The sequence below is a fragment of the Ursus maritimus genome, unplaced genomic scaffold (assembly GCF_017311325.1).
Source record: "Ursus maritimus isolate PB19 unplaced genomic scaffold, ASM1731132v1 scaffold_1, whole genome shotgun sequence".
Taxonomy (NCBI): Eukaryota; Metazoa; Chordata; class Mammalia; order Carnivora; family Ursidae; genus Ursus; species Ursus maritimus.
In genome coordinates, this window is record NW_024423343.1 from 92,059,921 (window position 1) to 92,084,560 (window position 24,640).

The 24,640-nt window shown below is 47.8% G+C and overlaps 1 protein-coding gene across 1 annotated transcript in view; it reads right to left on the reverse strand.

Annotated features, from left to right (window-relative positions):
- Positions 1-24,640, reverse strand: part of MGAT5 (alpha-1,6-mannosylglycoprotein 6-beta-N-acetylglucosaminyltransferase) — a 325,022-nt gene that overhangs the window by 283,844 nt on the left and 16,538 nt on the right. The window contains exon 2 of the mRNA XM_040645552.1: positions 24,320-24,376. The gene's annotated coding sequence lies outside the window, so the exon portion shown is untranslated. The remainder of the gene's footprint in view (positions 1-24,319; positions 24,377-24,640) is intronic.

Consider the following 24,640-nt stretch of genomic DNA (forward strand, 5'->3'; position numbering starts at 1 on the left):
TACAAAAATAATTTCAAATGATTAAGACCACCTACTGGTACATGCAAGAAACAAATCATGAGCGTGTTTATAAGCTTTAAGTCATTCGATCTTCCTTATCAAATACCAGAGAGTCACATAGAAAATAAATAAATAATTGCAATATTGGCCTCAAATGGCTTTCATCTTATGTGGGGCAGAGCAAGCTCAATTCATCACACGGTGAAATTTTGCCCAGTTACAAAGATCTAGAATGATCCTTGACCTCAGAACTTACACAACCTAAACACGTTTGGTTGCAACATACTTCAAAACTTTCCAGCATCTTTCCATTTCAGCGAGGCCTCTCATCACACTGCCATTGAAAGTTTCCCAAAATAGAGTCAAATCTAAATCTGCCCCACATTGCTCACGCTGCCTGGACTCAAATAGAGAAGTCCAACTCTCACAAGCTGTGTGAGGACACCCCAGTGGCTCTCCCAGCCTCCATCTTCTTGTGTCTGAAGCAGAGGTGATCACAGCGCCCCCTTCTAAAAACAGTGGTGGGACTCATACGAGCTAACACAACACAGCCAGAAGCACAGCCGCCACCTCGGAGAGCCAGCAAGCCCTCCACAGACATAAGTGATTCTCACTGCTGTGGTTGCTACTGATAGAATAGGACAGTAAATTAATAGACTAAAAGGCTGTTCTAGAGCCAGTCAGAAGCCTAGAACCACAGCCACCGGTAACACAGGACACATCATATTTTCATCTTGCAAACAGCTACTTTGCCAGGCAGGGGTGACAATAACAACAATGCAGTGGCTTGGGACTTGGAATACCCTTAGCTAAAAGGACTGTTCTCCTACAGATGGTCCCCGTGTAAAGTGTGCTTGATTGACAAGAAAAAAAAATTCCAACCTTGCAACTTGAGAATTCATCACTAACTTGAATTCCCAAGACGTTGGTATCCATCCAAGTTTATCTAAGAGTTTACCGAGGCAGGAGGACAGTGGGCCAGGAGAGCCAGGAGACCACTAATCTAGGTTTGCACCTGTTGTTCATGTTCCCTTACAACGTCACAAAGAGCAGATGCCCTTGACAGAGCTTGCACACCACCTCAAAGACTAATTTGTATTTCCAGCAAGATTATTTTAACAGGCACCAGGGAATTAATCTTAGAGTTCAGTTTCTTGAACTTTCCCCACGTTACACCTGTTTTTGTCCCTTAGCCTAACAGTTCTCAACACGCAATCTCAAACCAGCATCAACATCATCTGCAGAGCTGGGAATGCAGAATCTCAGACCTCACCACACCCCTCCTGAATCACAAACTCTAGGCTGCGGCCCAGGAGATTCAGATGCTAGCTCAAGTTTGAGAACCACTGCCAATGGGCCATTAACACGTGGGCTGGGGCATCACTACAGACAGCTCTTTTCCTTCAACTATCTGGCATTTCTCAGATCCATAAAACCTGCTATAGGATGATGTCAGCTGTTCCTTTTATTTTTAATTCCTCATGATGAGGCTGATGATGATGATTCATGCAGTACCTTATGTGATGGCTTAAATAGTAAGAATCCTTCTTTCCCACCCCTAATGGAAGGTGACTGCTGCCTGTTATTTCTGATGTAATTACAGGAACAATTTAGTAACAAAAGCTTGTCCTTTATCAACCTCAGCAAAAGCTGTAATAGAGAGTTATAATTATAACACTCCATTCTTTCCCATAATGTGTTCACAATAATGTACCCTTTGAAACTGATCATACCACATGTCATAACAAGGAAACACAGAACCCAGGATCAAATTTAGCTTGTTGTAAATAGAGATCAAAACTGTAAGTGTCTGGGCACACCTTTTCCAATTGACAGGAAACACGCATGCATTAGCCATCTGGCTGTATCTCATTTATCTAAGTGAACTACGTGGTGGGGGGAGGTTGATTTAATGCATTCTATGGCCCTAAGGTAACCTCACAATACTCAACGGTCTTATCACCAGACACTACCCATCATCTAACTAATTATCAAAGCAGGAAGCATTAAGGAGCATTTCCTAAATAATAAATAACCCTTTTCCATACCTTTAATTTGTTGATGTGTGTATTAATTTGGAGAAGTTAATTTCATACTTGCTGTGAGGTCTCCTGATGAATTGTGAATGCCAGCGAATTATTAATTTCCCCTTTCTTTTTGATTAATTTCACACTTAGGCTGGATAAGAAAGGTGAGATTAATGACGTTTGGAAGACAATGTTCAGTTCTTGTAAGATACTAAATCAACCTTATGTTCAAGTAAACAGAGAACGCAGATAAAGAAATGATAATGGAATCATCTCCAGGAGGTGTCCAAGGTGCCATGCAAATAAGTGCCCAGAAAGGCAGAGCGTTTAAGCTGTAAACTCCAATGAATACTCTTCCTCCCCAATGAGGGGAGGAGAATAAAAGCTGGAGTTCTGAAGATTGCACTATGCACGGATCAACTTACGCCCTTACCACTGACTGAAGAGATGAATTGATTGAGCACACTACAATTCTCCATTTTCCAAGGGTCCTTCTGTGTATTACTTAGCCTCTTCACATCCTTGTCTTTTCTAGACTCTCTGCAACAGTCTCAGGACTCCTAGCTCAATACGTATTGAACAGACAGGTCTTCTTCAGAGCATATAAGGAGCATAAACTCAGGCTTGACATGCAGTTTCAGTAAGCCCATATATGCTAATCCTATTTCTGATAATAATGCCTACATTGAGAATTGCTACGTACCAAGACACTAGGCACTTCGTATAAGTTATCTAACATAACAATAGCTCTTTAAGGTACAATTATACACAGTTTGCAGGTGAAGAAGCCAAGGTTCTGAAAGCTACCTAGCTTGCATAAGTGACCCCCATCTTCACATAGATCCATCAAGCTCCCAAGCCTGGAGTCTTCCATACTGCACTGCTTCCCTAAAGCAAGAGTGAATAGAACATTTACAGCTGCCTGGACATTATTCCAGAAGACCTGAAAGCTACAGATATGCCATCTTCCCCCAAGAAATTTCCTTGCCTACTCCAGCTCCAACTGACCCAAGTCTTGTTTGCATCCCAATATGTAAAGACAATGTCACAATGTTATCTATTATACTAATGTCCACTATAATACACTGTGTCTTAACCCTCCCCTCACACACAAGCCTGCCCGACTGGGACCTCCATCCAAGTCCTACTGCAGCAATCTGTCATCTCTGGCCATGTCTCCAGCAGTGCTGTCCAATATGGTAGCCACTTACTACATGTGGCTCGATTTAAGTCACTTACAACCAAATACAATTAAAAATTCAGTTCCTCAGACATACTAGCCACATTTCAAGTGCCCAATATCCATATGTGGCTAGTGGCTATCCTATTGGACTCTGTTGACACAGAACATCTCCATCATGGAAGTATTGCCAGGCAGTGCTGGTGCAGAGATCTTTCAGGACAGTATCTTTTCATCTAATATCCTACCAAAACTGTGCAGAAGGACAGAGCCTCTTCCCCACAGAACTCACTACGGGTGTCATCAGACTAACTGCGATCATACCTATCTGGCTTCAGATCATGTCCTTTAAGGAAGAACATTCCTTTGGTAAGTTAGGTCATTGGGTAAACTTATAAGTGAACCAAGTGGACTGACCTCGGAGAAAAGAAAAGAGACGGAAATGAGAAGAAACAATCATGACTGGCCCTTCCTTTTGGGAATAACCACCCTATGCAACTGTAGGTCAAGACAGACTTAACTGCAGACACACGCACAGTCACGCACGCAATGGTGTCCCTGAGGCATGGCCTCACCAAAGCACGCTCACCTGGAGAAATTAATCTCTGCTGTTTCTCCTTGGCAAGACACAGTCCCCAAATTTGGACTCTTGTTTCTAATTGTTAAAGAAATCAGTGCAAGGAAACCACTTCTCAAATCACTCTCACCGAACTGCTTCACTAAAAGTTGGATCATCAGCAAATGAAACCAGCCTTTGGTGACAATGACAGTCTGACAGCAGGCTAGGAGAGCCTCTGTCCCCTTGGAGACGCCTGACCTGGAAGGAGTTACCTCAAAGATCTCCAGGAACTAAAAACTTGAGAAACTCTGGGCACAGCTTCAATCTAGGCAAAGATCCTAAAATATACTGTTAGCTACTATTAAATTGGAACAGCCTGGGGTACAACACACAGAGTGATAAACATCAAGGTCACTGATCTGACCTTTGATTGTTACAACCTACAAGTGTGCAGCACATAGTATTTCTTCCCTTCATCAGTTCTTCATTGCTTTCATCCTCCACCCTCCCTGCTGTCTGGGTATTACGCCCAAGACAAGCCAGTCTTCATGGCTGCCAACATGGGTTACAAAGTGATGGACCCAAGTGTAAATGCCACCTCCACTGCCAACTCCTTCAGGTAATTCCCCTTAGCCATCCCAGACTCAAGATGGTATACAGGGCGGACCTGGGCCCCTCTCACCACAATGATAAAGTAATGAATGGGAACTCCATCAAGCTAGGACAAGAAATCAAGGTAGAGCGTTTTCTAATAAAAATGTAAATCAATTCATCCCTGTGGAGGGAAGAGGAGATAAACTAACACGTTCCTCTTTTAGAGCCTATAAAAGTCATCTAATGCTGGATAAATGTTCCTCTCTCCTCTGGGCTCCTACCTCAGTCAGGCCCATTCCTGTCTTTCATCTGGGCATTACCTTCACTGAAGGATCAGAGCCCACTGAATTTCTAACCCTAATGAAACTTCCAGCATTCGCCCTTCCCTGCTCAGTAGCTCACAACAATAGCTCTGTAACCTGGTGGACATTTCTCCAGCCTCATCTCCCTCCCCCACAGTCCATTCCTGCCAACCTGCCACAGGAACCTCAGAAACACTCCCCCACACCAGCCTTTCCATTTCAACAAGGCAGCTTAGACCACCATCTCCAAGATCAAACCCTGTCCTCTCAGGCCCTCCGAAATCGGGAAGGACTGCTTTGCTCAAGCCAGCTGGTCTCTTTTCTCCCTGCCACCTTCAGCTTTTCCCTGCCCCCAACACATCCATGCACTTACCCTTCCATAACATAAACATCAACTCCGGGAAACTTTCCCAGACCTGAAGTGCTGGCTCCTCCTGTGTGTGGTAACACTCAAAACCAGAGTGCCAACCCCTCAAGAGCAGGGTGTGTCAGTTTTCCATATCTCTGAGGAGCCAAAATCTTAGACCCAGAATCATACACAAAACCAATGCTTCTTAAATATTTGCTAATCCTGAAAAGAATTCCAATCCAGGGGCACCTGGGTGGCACGGCTGGTTAAGCATCTTTTTTTTTTTCTAGATTGTATTTATTTGAGAGACAGAGAGCACAAGTGGGGTGAAGGGCAGAGGGAGAAGCAGACTCCCCACCCAGCAGGGAGCCTGATGGAGGACTCAATCCCGGGACCCAGGGATCATGACCCAAGTGGAAGGCAGCCACCTAATTGGCTGAGGCGCCCAAGCACCTGACTCTTGGTTTCAGCTCGGGTTGTGATCTCAGGGTCGTGGAATCCAGCCCTGCGCTGGGCTCTGCACTCAGCGTGGAGTCTGCTTAAGACTCTCTCTCTCTGCCCCTCTCCACCTCCCCCGCTAAAATAAATAAATCTTAAAAAAAAAGAGTTCCAATCCATGCTTGTAAGCCCATTACTCCAAGTGGATTCTCAGACCGCTAAGACTCCTTCAATATACAGTTTGCTCACCAGGAGCCCGTGGAGGCTCCACACCGCAGGAAGGAGCCCAGATCTGGACTCACGCTGCCTCTGCCTCTTGAATTCCAGCTCCACCATGTACCAGGTAAGGCACTTTATTCCTCTAGGCCACCCTTTGGCCTTCTGTGAAACCCAAGTAATAGTAGTACCTACCCCCAGGGGTGCCGAGTTCAAGAGACAATGGTAAAGCACTTAGTCAGCGCCCAGCATCCAGAGGGTCAATAAAATGTTACTTTACTGCACTTTCTATTATAAGTCTCCTTAAGGGGACAGGTAGCAGAGTAGAAACAACGTGGTTATGAGGATAAAAGTCACCTGTGTTCGAATCCCAACTCTATTCAATAGATCCCAACTGTGGGACCTTGGGGAAATTATTCAACCACTGAGGTTCAGGATCTTTATCTATAAAATGGGATAATCAACTTCAAAGGGTCAGTCTCAGGATTAAATGAGGGAATAGACCTCAAGTTCCCAGTACACAGTGAGCAGCTCAATTACTGGCATTTACTAAGTATGAGTTCAATTCAAAGACAACTGGAAAAAACATCCTCGTGCTCCTTGCTCACATCTGCCATGTCCTTCCGGCCACGTTCTTTAAGCTCATAAACCAGGCCCCGGCTTTTCAGCTGACAGCCCCACCTCCCGGGTCATCAGCCAGAGTCCTCATGCAGGGAATGCATAAAAAAAAATCACATGGAGAGCTGCAAGGAAATTCATTTCCTCAAGGCAAATATGTGCATCCTCATTTTTACAGCTCTGCCAAGCTCTAAATATTCATAGCTACTCATGTTTACACATAACACTAGCAAGGCCATTCCTGAGAGGAAAACACACTGGTGCTATAGGTTACTTTTTTAAAAATGAATCTGTGATTGAAATCAGTCTAACAAAAAAGAGGCCAAAGTGCAGAGAGAAAAAAAATTCCACAGATGAAATGAATATTCAAACAAGTGGATAAAATGTTACAGCCCCACTAAAGGCAGTCCCCAGCCAGGAGCATACCCTCACTGGAAAGAAAAATCAACTCTACTCTTTCGGATCAATTTGCAAGTTTTTGCAAACTCAGGAGAAGACAGCAAAGAGAAGCCTGGTGCTCCCACTCTCCCCCTTCCTTGGGCCCTGCTAGCTCTTGGCTGCCGCTCCTCCAAGCTCCCATCCTGGGGCCCGTGGGGGGAATCCTTGGCCCAGGTCTCAACTGCTAGGGGGCAGAGGAAGGGCACAAGGCCAGCACTCAGAAGTTATAGGAGTTCCCAGGTAACCAGGTTTCCAGCAGAAATACGTGCCTTCTCGGCCACGGCCTTACTGCCCTGAGGGGAAAATGACTTCGCTTCCTTCCCGTGGCTCCCGGCCCAGCCCGGCCACCAGGGCAAGCTCCTCACCGCACTGGGCTTGCTGGAGCACACAGGTCCTTACCTGGTGCAAGGCCAGGGCCAGGGGGACGCTCGGCAGAGTCCAGGGCTGAGTACGCTGAGTGGGCTGCTTCACGAGGGCCTACATCTCTCAAGAGCGGCGGACTCGCCGACCCTGCTCAAATACTGCAGGCGGCTCTCCGCCCGGGCTTCCTCACCTGCTCCAGCGGCCTGGTTTTCCCCTTGCCCCACCCACCTCGGGGCTCGCAGGTGTGCCTTGTTCCAACCGTGAAGTCAGCTGGACCCTCCCGGCTGATCAGAGCCTGACGCTGCCCAGAAGCCTGGAAGAATGTTCGTGAGGCCGCAGAGCAGCAGCCAGCAAGACTGGACGCTCACCAATCCGCCAAGGCTGCCATACAAGGTCCAGGGCAGCCCCGTCAGGAGCTCCAACCACATGCGGAAGGGGGAAGGGACCCACGGAGTCATAGCAACCGCACAAAGCCACACAGCTGACAGGTGGCACGGCCAGGCCGTGAAACTGTCTAACCACAGAGCCCGCACTCATCACCTCTGGACCGGCCACTCTCGACCATCTGCCTTTCCGCTGTCCTTTCACTTCGGAGCTAAGGAAGAATGACAAGCCTTCTTCAGGTGCTAGGTGCGAGGGGGCCAGCTGCATCCGTGCACGACACCAGCCCACCCACAGGGACAGTTGCTGTCCTCAAAGGCAGTTCTCCCCACGGCTCTCGCAAGCCAGTCAGCACTTTGCCAAAGTGGAAACTGAGGCACACCAGGCTGCACCGCCACACCAGTCAGGCACATGTGTTTACTGATTTGTTGGGTGCAAATGCATCCTGATTCCTGGCAAAACCCAGGGGCGCAGAGCTCAGGAATCTGCATTTTCACTCCCCAGATGACTCTGATGCCGGTTAGTGACCACGTAACCACTGCGCTTCTCCAGAGTGGCCATTTTCAAGGCAGAGTTGCGAGAGGGATGTTTGACTCCACACCACCCCCCAAGGAGCTTTGAAAAAGCTATTCCACCGCCCCCCAACAAAAACAAAACAAAAAACCCAGAATCTTCTAGGGCAGAAAGAGTAAGAAGAGCTGCAAGGAATGATTAACTTCCTAAGTTTGTGAGCCAGTATAAAGCACCAGCCACCTTTTTCTCTGAGCAACCTTGCCATGAGTCAAATGATTTAACATTGCCGTCTCTGCGGATTCATTTCGCAGGCTCCTTGCACGCGGACAGAAAAGGAGTGTGGAGGAAGGGAAGGAGAGAGAGTTCTGGGGAAGCCTTTTACGTGACACTGGCAGAAATAACTGGGACCCCTCACACATAGACACACAGATTATGAGTAGGATTTAGAACAGCACTGTCCAAAGGAAATACAATGGGAGCCACGTGTGTCTGTTTATATGTTCTCGAAGCCACGCTACAAAGTAACAAGGAACGGGTGACATTAATTTTACTAATGTATTTTACTTAACCCTATATATTCAAAATATGGTAAAACATGTTATTGATACTAAACATCATTAATGAAATAGTTCACATACCTTTCTTCATACTAAGTATTCAAAATTTGGTGTGTATTTTTGTTTCCCTAGTGTAGGGGACATCACATTCGTGTGACAAAATTCGATGTGTACTTTCATTTCCAGCAAGTCTCAGTTCAGATGAGCTGCATTTCAAGTGCTCAGCAGCCACACGTGGCTAGTGGCTACCATGCTAGACAGCCCAGACAGAGTGGCAGGTAAAGAGGAAGGGAAGGGTAGGAATAAGGCCTTAACAAAGAACTATGGGAATATAACATCCAGGCTCATCTATGATGAGCCTGTGCTTTTAAGGAGTTAGGTGTAATCAATTTGCCTACTCAATAACACATACATTAGCATGATTTGCTAAAACCTATCTGGGTGTCCCCATTTTGGTGCCCAAAAGTATCAAGCCCACGATGGAAGAATCAGAGTCCGTTACCATATGGACACTCAGTAACATTAAGCTCGGCTGTACATCACACACATCTATTCAACATTAAGCAGTGGCCTGAACTCTGGACACCCACCCACACAGAGCTCAAACAGCTGGAGAGCAAAGCTCCTCTCTCCGCCCATGGGCACAAACTCCACAAGGAAATAAAAGAACAGGTACCACCTGCAGTGGGCAGAATGGTACCCCAAAGACATCTTTGTCCCAACCCCCAGAACCTATGAACCTGTTACTTGACACGGTAAAAGGGACTTGATGACATGATTAAGTTAAGGATCCTAAAATGGGAAGATTATCCTGGATTATCCAGATGGGCCCAGTGTAATCACAAGGCTCCTTATCAAAGGGAGGCAGGAGGGGCAGAGTCAGAGAAGCAGATGTAATGATGAAGACAGAAATCAAAGTGATTTGATTACTGGCTTTGAAGGTGGAGCTATGAGCCAGAGAATACAGGGCTGCCTCTAGAAGCCAGGAAAAGTAAGGAAAAAAGAGTCTCCCCCAGAGCCTCCAGAAAACATGCATGATTTTAGCTCCATGAGACCTGTTTTGGACTTCTGACCTCCAGAACCTAAGTTAACAAATGTGTGCTGTTTAAAGCCATCCGTTAGCCACTTGTTATAGCAACAATAGGAAACTAATATCCCCTTTGTGAAATGGCCAGCCGGACAGCACGCATTAGCTAGAGGGACCCTTCAAGGTATCAGCAGTAGTAACTACACTTGTATTAGCAGTCATGATAACAGCCACCATGTATTGAGGTCTTACTAAATCTCAAGCACTTGGCTACATGCTTCACAAACGCTTTTTAAAGTACATGTTTCCTTCTGGAATAATTCTGGATTTGCTGAGAAGTTGCCAAGACAGAACAGATTCCCTGTATACTGTTCATCCCGATTCCCTCATGCGAACATCTGACACGACCACGATGCATTTCTCAAAACCAAGAATTCAACAACTGCACGTTACCATGAACTCAACCACAGGTTGTACTTGGCTTCCACCAGTTTTCACTCGTATTTTATCTTCCCCAGAACCCTACGGGGCAAGCACCATTCTAATCCCCGTAGGATGAAGGGTGATGCTGACGCTACCTAAGACTCAATCACTTGCTCAGGGTAACGACAGTGAAGAACTGGCAAGTCTCTTCAATTTGATTCCTCTGCTTTAGCCTTGCACCGTGAGCTGCCCTGCCTATCATCACCCCCGGTTTATAGGACAGGAAAAACCGGGGACACCGAGTTACCCAAAGGCACACTAGCAGGAGCGACATCAAACCTGGATGTATCTGACTCCAAAGGCCTGGCTCCGGCAACACCATCTCCCCGTCTCTGACACAGAAGGGCAAGGAGCTGCGGGAGCCTACGAAAGGCCCCAGAAACCCGCGAACGTATCGCCGTGGCCATGACGACGAGCCAGGAAGGAAAGTGTGCCTCTGCAAAGTGCCTACCTGTTCTAGGACCACTGCAAGCTAAGAGCTTTCTTGTCGCTCTCCGGCCATGAAGAGGAACCCGAAAGGGCCCACTAAAACGTCCTTCACGAGGAGTATTTCTGGAAGAACGCGCTGCAGCTAAATCTAGCTTCAATCAAACCACGGGGGCCCTCGCTTTGGGGCCTTAACAGCACGATTACAACGAACTCCTTTAAAACATTCTTCTCCTGGGGGACCCTATGCCTCAAGCCTGCAGAGCCCCTAGATTTTACCACCTGAGCTACAAAGGAAGAAGCTTCTCCCACTCTACGGCTGTTAACCTCACACAGAACTATCCTCAGTGAGTGGGGCAGGAACTAGGACAAACTCACCTGGATCGCCCTTAACAAGCCACCTGTTCACTCTTCTCCTACCCTTATTTCCTGTGTGGCATTCCATGATCTAGCAGGCCTCTGGACACTGTTAGCGTTACTCTATCAGTGGTTCGCAAAGCGTGGCCTCTAGACCAGCAGCACCGGCATCACCTGGGAACCTGTCAGAAGTACAGACTGGAGGGCCCCACCCCAAGTCTACAGAATTGGAAACTCGGAGGGCAGGCCCAGCAATCGTGCTTTAACAAGCCCTCCCAGGTGTTTCTGATACATGCTACAGTTTGAGAACCACTAAGCTTTATCTCTCCAGCTCCATGGCTGACCTATGACCTAGAAATGTATTTGGAAAGGTCTCTGCAAATAAACACCATGTCATACATCAACAGAAGGTCCAGGCAAAAAGCTTACAAGTCCAGGTGGGGGGGGGCAGTACTCATTCGTCACAAGTTAGGGAGCATAGTAAAGGCGATAAGCCAGGACCATGCTATGTGCTGGGGGCCCACCCTCGGCTTCATGGAGCCGAAAGCATCAGAGAGCTTGAAGATCAAGCAAACCTACACACAAATGAATAGAGAATTACACACTGTGGCAAAGACGATGAAAGAAAAGAATGGGGTGGGGGGACACACAGAGAATGATGGGGACCTACTTTCTACCGCAGTCATCCAGGGAGGTCTCCCTGAGGAAGGAACAATTAGGCTGGCATAGGAGGGAGGAGCAGGAGTTGGTCAAGCAGAGAGGGAAGGAAGCAAACATTCTTGGTAGAGGATAAGCTTGTGCAAAGGCCCGGGGGGCAAAAGACAGCTTGGTGCTTTAGAGATGCTAACAAAAGCCGGTGTGGGTAAAAAACACAGAACAAGGCAGGAGTAACGGGACTAGAGAAGTTGCCTGGCCTCGGATCATGCTGTACCTCATAGGCTTGGTCAAGAGTATGAGTTGGAGTCTAAGCGTATAAGGACGCCCCTGAATTTCAGGCAGAATATTGACAGTAAACATAATTACTAACAGTCAGTGCTGGTTTAAACGCTCTGCATAAAAATGTCATCCTCACAACCACTCATACGTAGGTTCCATTACCATCATCGTCTCCGTTTTACGGATGAGGACAGAAGTTAATAAAGGTGCCCCATGTCACCCAGCTAGTAAAAAATAAAAACAGAGCTGAGCCCACTGCAGCACTCAACCTCTCCACCACCTCGACAGGCTGCCGCTCAGCAGGAGAGCGAAGCAGCCAACTGATGGCAATATTCGAGTTTTCCAAAAGCTCTCTAGGGATGCCGTGTAGATAGATGGAAGCAGAGGCCACTGAATCATCCCGCCAAGAAACGGCGGTGGCCTGGGGCCGGGTGATGGCAGAAAAGCTGTACCAGCAGAGAAGGAACGGATTCCGTCCCAGGGGCCGCCCAATAAGTTCTCAAAGTCCTGAACAAGCTCAGTACGTCCTAACCCACCCCTGCATCTCCCATCACAGAATTAGAATAAGGGCTGAAAAGAGGGCTCCGAGTCCTGTGGGGCTGACCCGAAACACAGGGCTGTCATTGTGACAAAAATATCACACTTGGTCTCTTCAATCCGAGCCACTGTTATTCCTAAACTTTAGCATTTTGAGGGAAAAAGGCTGTTCCTTGTTTAGAATGGATGCTGTTATCTGCCGGGAAAGGCCACAAAGGGTCAAGACAGCCTCAAACAGGACCCTCATAAACACTGATCAGAATCAAATGCAGATGGAAAAAGAGGCTCCTCGCGAGCACGTGAGCAAGCAGGGCCTCATTTAGCTGCCTTGGTTTCCTCGCAGCTCCTGAGGGAGGGTATGACCGCACATTTGTCAGCGTGGCTTGCATTTCCAGAAAAGTCCCACCTATGCCTTAGTAAAATGGTACGTACAGGTCTTGGAGAGGACTGGTACTCAGCCCTTTTCTTGGGTTAGATCAAGAGTTCTGAGGGGTGCGGTAAGTATTACCTGACTTCAGATGAAAGGGTCATCTTACAGAGCTCGAGAATCAAAGCCACAGACTGAGGTCTGTGTCAGCAGTGGGGACACCCCGACCAACCCGTGGAGCCACTGGCCTTCCTGTCTCCCGAGACGGGTCAAATGAGGGTCCTGCTGGGCTTCCCCTTTCCCAACATGAGCCTCGCTTCGGCCCTCTGACCGGCACGTCTGGACTCCGTGTGGCCAGGTCAAGTGTGGAGCCAGGGGGGCCTCCACAGGAGAGGATGGGGCAATGGGGGACAGCGAAGGCACCGGTCCCTTAGGCCAATCAGTCAAAGACTCAGTCACTTCAGTTCTGAAAGGGCCACATGGATTTCAAAGCTTTGACAGGCTCTGTCTTAAAAGTCTACCGACGCAGGCAAAGGGCCCCTCTGCTGCTCCCCCTCGCACACCTGTCCACCCCCCACGGCGCTCCGTCCCATAGTCCTCTTCCTTACACTCACTTAATCAATTAGCCACCAGGCCTCTGTCTTCTCGGTTGAAACTTTATCACGGGTGAAAAATGCTATGTCTTTCTCTTATTTACAAAAGTACTGAAATGACTGCCCCTTGTGTTCTAAAGGGCACCCGTTATGTTTTCCCTGTAGGGTAACAAACCTTAAAAAGACAGCTACAGCCCTGCCCCTGCCCCCACTTGCCCCCCAAGAAGCTTCTGATGATGTAGGAAAGAGAAAGGGATAGGATCCGAAGGAGAAGCCTCGACCCTCACTGCATTAGGCCCTGAAGACACTCCCTTCCCAAGGAGCCCTAAGCACGCGAACGCGCCGCTCAGCACACGCGGCGAGAAGCACCGTAGCCGGCGAGAAGCAAACGGTCCTCGAGTGGCCTGTGAGATGCCGAGTGAGTGGCTTAATCACCCAGCAGGGTCTAGTAGGCAATACATAAAACTCCTCGGAGACAGCAAGCCTGTAAATGGAAAGCATTATCATTTGTAACAGGATTAATAACAACACAGGCTTGAAACAAACACACGCCACTGGATTACTTTTCCGACCTCTTCAGGGAGACCACGGAGTTCAATGGAGGGTTTTATCTCTCTGTTTCGAAACAAGACAGCATCTCCCACCATGTGACAGCAGGATCCCTCCTGTCGATGACAGGCTATGTGAAGTTCAGGGGGTCAACACGAAATGAAACCAAAAAATGGAGTCTGGAGAAGGTGCAGAGTAACGTTACAATTCTGACTGGGCGGGGGAGGCCAAAGATCTGATCAAGCATCAGCACCTTTAAAAAAGGCCTAAGGGGGTCCATGCCCCCCACGGCAGTGTTTCCTGAGTCACCTGGGGTGGCTGGCTGGCGTGGGACTCCATGTCTTGGGACTGGGGTGGGGCACTGGCCTGAGATCTGTCTTTTTAAGAAGCTCTCTCAGTCCTTCTCATACAACGGATGCTCCAAACCCCTGGCCTGTTTCATAAATGTGCCGCTGATCTACAGCTGAAGTCAGACAACGATTCATACATTTTTTAAAAGATTTTATTAGAGAGAGATGGAGAGAAGAGGCAGAGGGAGAGGGAGAAGCAGGCTCCGCACTGAGCAGGGAGCCCGATGCAGGGCTCGATCCCAGGACCCTGGGATCATGACCTGAGCCGAAGGCAGAAGCTTAACCGACTGAACCACCCAGGCACCCCAAACGATTCATGCTTTTAAAACTAAGAAAGTCTCAACCACAATGGCCTGTAACTTGGAGATAAAACATAGTTCACCGTATTCATCAGCCAAGTCTCTGGCCCCAAATCTTTCAACAGATAGTTCATTATTTAAAAAATAAAAAGACATTGATTATACATTTACTTTGTTTCTTTTCCTTCACTGAAGTCTCCATGGACCTGCAACGATCTCAAAATGTCAACACCTGGATACAGAAGAGCGCGTTGTCCCCATGGAAGGGAGGTTCCTGCAAGGTTTGCTTCCTCACGCTCTATCAGCCCGATACTTATGCAAAATTCAGACACACTCCGACCTTGACTCCTTCCAAACCCAGGTCAGAGAAGGCACAGAGGCAACAAGAACCGAAGGATACAGAACACGGACGGATGGGGTGTAGATTGGGCAAGGGCCCAATTCACAGCAGCCTCAGATCCAGACTTGGGATACTTTGACGTCACGGAGCCTCACAGAGATACAAGGATGGGGTTGAAACAGAAGGCATTCTGTCGTGTAACTTTGAACTGATACCTCATTACCAGACCACACCACGTATAGCGTGCCGTCTCCGTATTTTCATAACTCCTATAATTATCTTGTAAGAAGCATGATGAAGTTGTATTATGTTTCTTTGCATTAAAAAAAAAGTTCAGTTCTCACATGTAAACATTTAAGATTCCCCATGGTGTTTCTAATATTAATATGCATTTTTCTCACTTTTTAAATATATCAGAAGGCTCAAATTATGGAAGCAGCCCAGTCTCTTGAGCTCTGAGATGCAACCTGAGGAGCAGAGGTGAAGCTCCTTGAGTACCAGTGTGCTTTCCTATCTACCAGGGAGGACTACTGGAACTCTCCAGGCGTGGGTCTCAGGAGGAACAAGAGAGGGGAATTTCCAAATTAACATCTCCCTGACGGGACCTCTATGTCTTTAGTATATTGCCTGCCTGTGGCAGCCACACACTAGGGGACAATTTACACAGACAGTTTCTCTGCATGGACACCAAGAAAGCAAGAGCTCAAAAAAATACGATACATCTTGATTCAAGGGTTTGCTTTTTAATAGGTGAAGTTCTTCCTCCTTCTCTCTCTGCCTCAGTGGCCTTGTTGGTGCTCTCTTAAGAAAGGAGTAAGTAAGCGCCATCCAAAATCCTAGGAGGCAAGAGGAAGGAAATTTTACTGGGCACCATCCGAGTGCTCACTTCTCTAGAAGGCACTCTACACAGTTTGGACATCTAACAGCCTCTGTGCTGGTTATCTGGTCATCGTTTGTCCCGCTCCCACCTACTCTCAGCCCCGTTCTGTGCCCCGACCGCTGACAGCTGGAGATTCCATCGGCTGGGCTTCACTGCCTGCTGGCTTTCCCACTGGGTCAGCTAACCAGACGCCCAGTAGAGGACTGGAGAAAGGAGGAGAGAGGTCCCAGCCCCCTCTCTCCTTGGATGCCACATCTTTGGGCACCATTCTCCTTGATTACAAATCCAGCTGGGCAGCCCCCTTTCCAAATGTAGATCTCACTGGGCTCCAGGAATTCTACTTCCTCCTCTGGCCTCCTCAGCCCTGGTGATGATACTGGTTTCCCACTGCTGTTAGTCCCTGGGTGCCGCACGGTGCCTGGCCAGCCCCTCTGAGACTGCCCCTTTCCTTAGTCTTCATTCAAACCATGCAGGGTGAATTCTGTTTTCTGCCAGGCACTCTGATACTGGCTCTCATTTTAAACATAACTGCCTTGCAAGTGAAATGAAATGCAAAGATGTGGGTCAATAAGCGTGCTGGGGCCTTTCTAAGAGTTTGTTAACCTGGCACACATACTAGGCCAAGAAGAGCTGATAAGGATAAGTCATCATCAGCATGGCCTTGAACCCAACTGCTAATCCAGCCGGAGGACGGCAATCCCGAAATACAGGCATAGGGCCTTTAGACCATCTGTAGTAGGTACACGGGGAATTTTCTTTTCTTCATTTACCCTATGCTTTTTGCTATCTGCATGCTCATAGGAAAAAGAACTCTGAGGTGCCCAAAGAACATTTCAAGCTCCTTTGGGGAATACAATCTGCAAGGAGGATAATGGTAATAGCCACCTGTCACCGACCTTGGACACATTTCTCAAGAGCCCTGTGAGGAGGCATTCTTTGTCTCCAACTGACAGATGAGCACATAGATTCAAAGAAGTTGACATGGATATGCAATGTGCGCCAAGTCCCGCACCCCAGATGGGCCTGACCCCAATGCTGTTCTTTCCTCCCTGATGCACTAGCTCTTAAAAGAAGGAAATGAGGATTCACAGTCTCCACATTACTCCTGACCTGGGCTACAGGCATCAGGCTCCCTAGTTTTAGGCAAATCAAAAACACCAAAGAAAGAGAATTTTTTTTAAAGATTTTATTTTTGGGGCTGCCTGGGTGGCTCAGTCAGTTAAGCATCTGCCTTTGGCTCAGGTCATGATCCCAGGTCCTGAGATCGAGTCCTGCATCAGGCTCCCTGCTCAGCGGGGAGCCTGCTTCTTCCTCTGCCTGCTGTTTCCCTGCTTGTGCGCTCTCGCTCGCTCTCTGACAAATAAATAAATAAATAAAATCTTTTAAAAAATAAAAATTTTATTTATTTATTTGAGAGAGAAAGACAGCAAGCACAAGAGTGGGGGAAGGGTAGAGGGAAAGGGAGAAGCATATTCCCTACTGAGCAGGAAGCCCAATGCAGGGCTTGATTCCAGGACCCTGGGATCATGACCTGAGCCGAAGGCAGATGCTTAACAGACTGAGCCACCCAGGCGCCCCAGAAAGAGAATTTTAATCTCAAGGACCTACCTAGCTCAGAAACTGTAATGAAAGCGCTGTATGATATAAGCGAAAAAAATGTATAAAGTACGTCTGTAGGGTAGAACACACATACCATCCACTGTGGATACGCGTGTGGATGTGTGGGTCTATAATGACTGTTTATGCACAAAAACTGTTAGCAACAGTTATCTCTAGAAAGGTGGGAGAGCTCTGCTCTTCTGTACTGTTTGCATTTTCTACCATGAACATGAAACTTAATTTCTCATTTAAAAAATGAGGAAGGAAGGCAAGAGGGAAGTAGAATGGTTTATCTGAACATATAGACCAATGGTTCCCAACCTCCGCTGCACACTGGGTTCACAGGTAATCACTGAGGTCCCGCCCTCAGAAGTTCAAATTTAATTGGTCTGGCAATGGCCTGGGCACTGGGAATCCACAGGAGATTCTAGTGGGCAGGCAGGGCTGAGAGCCCTCCCTCAGTCCTAGTCTGTTAGGATAAAATTTAAAGCCCAGGAGAAGAGGAGGGTCTTAACTTTTTGTAAGCCGTGGACCGCACTGGCAAACAGGGGCAGCCCCTGGACGTCTCCTCCAAATACTTTTCCGACGCATAAAATAAAATTCAAAGAATCCCAAAGTAAACAAATTATCCTTAGATTTATTTATCACGATACTTCTTCAAAGATTTATTTATTTATTTGGGTGGGGCAGATGGAGAGAATCTTTCAGGCAGACTCCCTGCGGCCTCCGAGAGTGTGGAGCCCGACTATGGGGCTCCATCCACAGCCCACGACATCGCAACCCTAGCCAAAGCCAAGAGTCAGGTGCTCAACGGACTGAGCCACCCAGGCGCCCCCACAATATTTTTTAATTGTGATACAAGGATGGGTGCTGTCTATCAAGACACCAAGTAGCAAGATCTACAAAGTAGCTCTGTGATCTACCACCATTTTGAAGTAGTGATGAGTGTAAACACTATTGGAGGATATCTGCAACCACGTGGACTTACTGGAGACAACGTCGGGATACTTCTAAGGCTACTTTGCTCTGTTGCCGATGTTCACAACTGAAGAAAATGCTGAATCCCAGTGAGCCTCATTGTGCATAAAGATGGAACGCTTTTCCCACTCAAGCTCACAGATTTCCGGGAATAGAGGGAGGAGGGGAGGTGTTATTAGAGCACAGAGTTCCAGGAGCTGTTCCTCCCAATGGCAGCTCTACTACCAGGTGAAAGATCTCAAACAGAAGAGAAGGGGGGGGAATGGTAATTTCTAGTAGAAGCTGTTCCTTTTCTTTCTTTTCTTTTTCTTTCTTTCTTTTTTTTTTTTTTGTAACTCTGTTAGGCTCCTTCAAACCATGAAAATTGTACATTTCCTAAAAACTAACTACACTATATATTTTAATTACAGCAATATTTTTCAAGTACCACTTCCTGTGAAAGGATCTCTGTTTCTTCCACTAAAAAGATTCAACTGTTTTATCTTCCTCAAGACATCCATCACATGAATGCCAATATCTTGGGATTTAAAAGGAGGTTCCTTGAAACTTTCTAAGTGTTTAATCAATTGGTTCCTTTTCACACAGTGCAACACTGCCTGCATAGAACCAGAATGCTCTTTTTCTTTAACCTGAATTTAAAATACCATTCTACCATGTATTAAGTGGCCATTATACTTCAGGTACAGTGCAAGGCTCTCTTCCTGAGTTAGTTCTCGTGCTCACAGCCATGCTGTACTCTTATCCCATCTTATTAATACAGAAATAAAGTCATTAGGAATTTCAAAACAGAGCCTGATGTTATCACTCTCGGGGGCGGGGGGGGGGAGGAAAAAAGCCCCAAATACATTAACATCTGTGTTGGAATTCCAGTTATACATGCAAAGCTAGTTATTTTTAACTAAACAATAAACTATTTTCCTGGTGTGGGGAGGGGCCGTCGCACCTACTTATCCTAGCAAGAGCCTAAGCTAAGTAGCTCTCAGGCCTATTTTTCTTCACAACCACACGTTTCTAAGGACTCCAGAATGATCTTTAAATGTCTTCCATTCTTCTTCCATTCATGAAGTATTAACAATACTCCAAATACATGCAGGAGAGAAGCACAGTCCAAACCAGCATGCAGGCACGTGGCTGGCCAGCACCCAGAGGTGAGACAGAGGCAGCCGTGGGGGCAGGCACCCAGCACTCCCAGGGCCCGGCTACATAATGTCACAAACAGGCTGGGGAGAGTCTCCTGGCCACTAACAATGTCACCATCTTCAAAGAGGAAGGTTCCTATTCCAAAACTGCAAGAGGGCTTTTGAAATGACCCTAATGCAAACATTTTTATTCGAAATGTTCTCAGACCTCATTTCCTTTGATGTGCTATCTGAAATGGGTTTGGGGGTAGAGGGTTAGCATTATTTTGTTTTCTGCCCCCTATGAAATCAGTTCCTCATGAAGGCATTTAATGAGGTGGGGCAGGTTCATAATTAATGAGTCATTCTGACATTAACCAAGCACCCTAACAGAACTTAGGATGATGCCCCAAGCTCTCCTTAAAACAGAATAAAGGCTGGGGCAAGGAACACACCAGAGATCACGAGGAAAACCTGAGCTCACCAACGTCATGGACACCTTTAAACCAGCCCAAGAGGAAGTGTCAGTGATGTGCCCCTTTGTTCTTTCCTATCTGTCTCTTCCATCAGGGTGGAAATCTACAAGAGGCGAGCATAGGAGGAAACTGGAGGTGGGGTGGGGAGTGTCAGGGAGGAGAAAGAATGAGCATTTATTGAGTCCTGGCAAGTTTAAGGGACTTTCACATTATCATTAACTCCTTTCATTTTTCCCAAAACCCATCAGTTAGATAATCACCTCTCCAAGTTTAAAATGAAACAGATGTCAGAGAGGTTAAGCAACTGCTCAGAAGTGCACAGCTCAGAACAGTAGAGTCAGAATTGGAAGCCAGGGCACCTTGGTTCAAGACCAGACTCCTCCTCCCTCCCACCATCCCCACCTCTCTGAACCTGTGAGTTAATTGCAGCACAAACTTTAAGGTTAAGGAAAATGGTATCCCGGGTTCCTAAACAAAACAAAACAAAACAAAACAAAAACAACTTCCCTAAGTCATAATCTCTTGGGGAAAGGGTAGAACATTAGTGAATATCCAGGAAGTCAGAAGAGAAGGGAAAGAAAGGTCCAATTTAAAACAAGACAAAACAAAACAAACAAACAAAAACCCAGGGTTCAAGGGTGGAAATGAATTCTAGACACTATTGAAGTTGGTGGGTATTCAAGTTCTACAAGGAATATTGAGCAAATAGTTTGTGGTCACTTAAAAAGGGTAGTCTGTAGCACATAATGGGTTTGCAAAGAGCCAGTCACTCCAAGGAAACCTTATGCCCTTTCTGGTAGGCACCCTTAGTTGGTGGACCAGGAAATGGTGACAGAGACACAGAGGAGACACAGAGCTTCTGTTTCAGCAAGCCATGTGACCTGGTCTTCCATATGACTTCACCCCCAAACACAGCTATCCAAGGACCTGCCCAACTCCCCAAACCAGTAGTCTCCACAAATACTTTGGTCACACATCCCATTAGAAAAAGGGACCATGCACCCCTAAGATATGTTCATTTATTTTAAAATAATAAACATGTATATATTACTGAAATATAAGCCCTTAATTTTAATGAAAACCATAAAAGTTTTCACATTTTATTCCCATACCCCAAGGGTTATCCTGAGTACCAAATTTTGGAAATCAGCGCCCTGGGCTTGCAACACAGTGGCCACCTGCAGCCCAGTGACCTTCACCTTCATTCCACCTGAGCCACATCCCTGACATCTTGTCCAGATCAGTTGTCCCGGTCTCCACTCCCAACACTGCGGGCCTGCCCTCTATGCCTGAGAGTCCCGGGAGCACTTTGTTCCATTTTCTCAGGCTCGCAGGCTACCCCTCCCAGACTCCCTTACCTCCCTGAGCCATTTACTTCCAAATCCCCTCTTCTCCCAAATCCTTGTCTCCCCACCTTCACCACGCAGCAAAATCCCCAACAAACTGGATCTCACAGAAGAGTCTCTCTTCCCTTCTGTACTCAGGCAGTTCGGCAGCACCAGAAAAAGCAGATGAAGACACAGAAACCAACCACAGGACCTGTTTACTGGTGACTTCAAGCTCTCGTCTTCCCCAGGCCTTCTAACATCAGAATCTCAGGCTTTTTCTTGTTTTCGGTCTGCTCCATTTCCCTTTACCCTCAGCCTGCAATTCCAAACTGGCACCCCCTCCCCAGTCTATTTCCAGGAGCCCGGCCGACAGGCTTCATCCATCCACTCCAGCATTTACCGAGCACCCACTCCGTGCCGGTACTAGAGAGACAGGACTGAATCGCACGGTGCGCTTGCATTCTAGTACATTCTAGGAAACCAAACAAGGTCTGCCGTGGGGAGGCGATGAAAAGAAAGCTGTTACAGAAAGGGCGGGGAGCAGGGCAGGTGCCAGAAAATCCTGGCCATCGGATGTGACCCACTGCACTTCCTTCCTACCTTTCCCCTTCCCAGTTTTTTTTTTTTTAAATTGAGATGAAAATCGTGTATCACTGAATCAATTTCTAAAGATGTACAATTCAGTGGCATTTAGTACATGGACAATATTGTGCAAGCCCCACCTCTGTCTAGTTCCAGAACATCATCATCTCAAAAAGAATCCCCAGGGGCCCATCAAGCACTTACTCCCCATTTCTCCCCCTCCTCCCAGCTCCTGAAAGCCACTGACCTGCCTTCAGTCTGGGGGGATTTACCTATTCTGGATTTGTCCTGTCGATGGAATCCTATTCCCTGTCTATTCTGACACCACCTCTGCTCCTCCTGGTTTCTTCCTCCAGCCACTGCCTCCCGACTCCTTACTCCTACCCCTTCCTTCCCCTTCCCCGCTCCACTCTTTCTCCCCTCCCCCACCCCGGGCCTCTTACCTCCTCCTGCTGGTAAGGATCTGTCACCTGAAGCATTGGTCTGAGACCCCAGGCCTGCCCCTGCCTCTACGTTCAAAATACCCTTCCCGGATGGCTCCTTCTCTCACTCTTTAATGCCTAGACCCACGCTGACCCCAGTCCTTAGCCTCCGGGACTCAGGCCAGCTTGGCACTGCTGGCACAGCACAGCACAGCAGCAGCCTGAGGATGGCTTGCATGCGACATGTCCAGAGTGAAGGGGCACCCTCCCCTCTCACCCCTCTGAGCCTCCTTTCCCCTCACCTCCACTTCAAGTTCCCATGATCTCTTATCGGGACCACTGCAGTAGCTTCTCCCCAGCCCCCACTGCTTTCCTGTCCCTTCCACCCTTCACATGACAGCCAGAACACCCCATCTGAAATCCAAAGTTGCGCATGTCACTCCCTTGCTCAAACTCCCTCAGGAGCTCTCCACAGTTCCCAGGAGCAAGACTCATCACCTTCCCAGGGACGGGTTTCCTGACCTGGCCCCATCTCCAGCAGCCCCTGCCTTGCCCTCTGTGCTCCGGGAAGCGCTGACCGCTGAGGCAACGCTCGAGTTAACCTCTCTGCTTGGCACGCCTTTCCCACCTGATCCTCCCAAATCTGCCCCTCTTTCAAGGCTCAGTTCAGGTATCGCCTGCAAGAAGTCTTCCCCGATGCCCCAGATGGGGCTAAGCAGCTTCCTGCCTGACAGTGACCACCATTAGGTGTGTACGGATGCATCTTCCTCTTTAGACTATAAGCTCCCTGAAGACCCTACTTATCTCCTCCATCCATCTACCCGCCCATCCACCCACCCACTCAAAAAAATGCCCCAGAGCCTACAATGGACCAGGCGCTAGGAATACAAGTTAATAAGGAGAACATGGTTGCTGCTTCAAGCAGCTGATGGTCCAGCAATGGAGGCAACAAGAAGGTACGACAGCCTCCCTACCCACACATACACACACACATACACACACACACACCCCTTACAAGCGCGCCACAGTGTGAGCTCTAGAGCCAGGCTCCCCGGATTCAAATCCCAGTTACACTACCTGTTAGCTGTACAACCTGGCACAAATGACTTGACTTCTCTGTGCCTCAGTTTCTTCCTCTCTCAAACTAGGACGGTCGTCCCTACTTCACAGGGTTGTTGGGAGGGTTAAAAGAGCTAATAGGTATAAATCAAGGGGAAGGATCCGTAACTCCCTGGCACATCATAAACACTTGTAAGAGTTAGCTGTTCCTATGAACATCGGAACAACGGGAGTGTTCATGACAGGTCTCCACCCTAGATGAAAGGTCCGGTGTTGTGGTCACCTCTGTGTACCTACGCCTGACATAGAAGTACTCAGTAAACGCGCGCACTTTGGCAGAAGCAACAGGGGCTCATGAAGCTAGCTGGTGGCAGGGAAAGCGAAAGACCCCAGACCTCCGACTTCCCAGCTGATATTTCCTGCCCCCTTCCAAGAAGACCCTTGTTACCCAAGCCCACACAGCTGGTCTGCATCTTCCACGCTCTGCCCTTTTCCACAGCAGAAAGGCTGCCGTTTGCTACCTAGGCCCCTGCATTTATCGCCCCTCCCCCGCCGCCTCCCCTTCTCACGTTTCTCCTCCAACCCTGTTTTCTTTTTCTGTCTTATGGCCTATGGTTCTTTTTTTTTTTTTTAATGTTTTTTTATATTATGTTAGTCACCGTACAGTACATCCCTGGTTTCTGATGTAAAGTTCGATGATTCATTAGTTGCGTATAACACCCAGTGCACCATGCAATACGTGCCCTCCTTACTACCCATCACCAGTCTATCCCATTCCCCCAGCCCCCTCCCCTCTGAAGCCCTCAGTTTGTTTCTCAGAGTCCATAGTCTCTCATGCTTCATTCCCCCTTCTGATTACCCCCCCCCCTTTCTTTATCCCTTTCTTCCTATGGTTCTTACAGTCTGGATATTCGAAGACAACCAGAGATCGTTGCATTCTTCAGGGAGTAGCGTAACCAATCACAGGAGCAGGTGCAGATCCCTGAGCCCTCCCCCTGCCCCCAGTCCCTCTCCTGGTCCCAATGGTCACTCCTGATGGGGGAAAGGCTTCGTCACCGGAAAGTTTCATTTTACTCACTCAGAGACTGTCTCTTTTGGGGTGTTCCAAGGTTCAGAAGGCAGAGCCCCCAGGCACCTGGGTGTAGAAGGAAGGCCAAGTAAGAGCTCTCAATTGAAGGCCCGATCCCAAATTTCCACCCAAACATGTAACTCTCACCCACCCGCCTACTTGCTCTAGGTTTCCAGCAGTGCCTTTGAACGGCATGTCATTCTTCGTCATTCTTCGGCACTGCCGACTTGTTGACGAATGGCCATCCAGCAGGACTTTTTTAGAGGCCGTGGTGTTTACGGAACTGCTCTGATAGGCGACTTTTGCTTTCACACCTCAACGGGCCTCGAA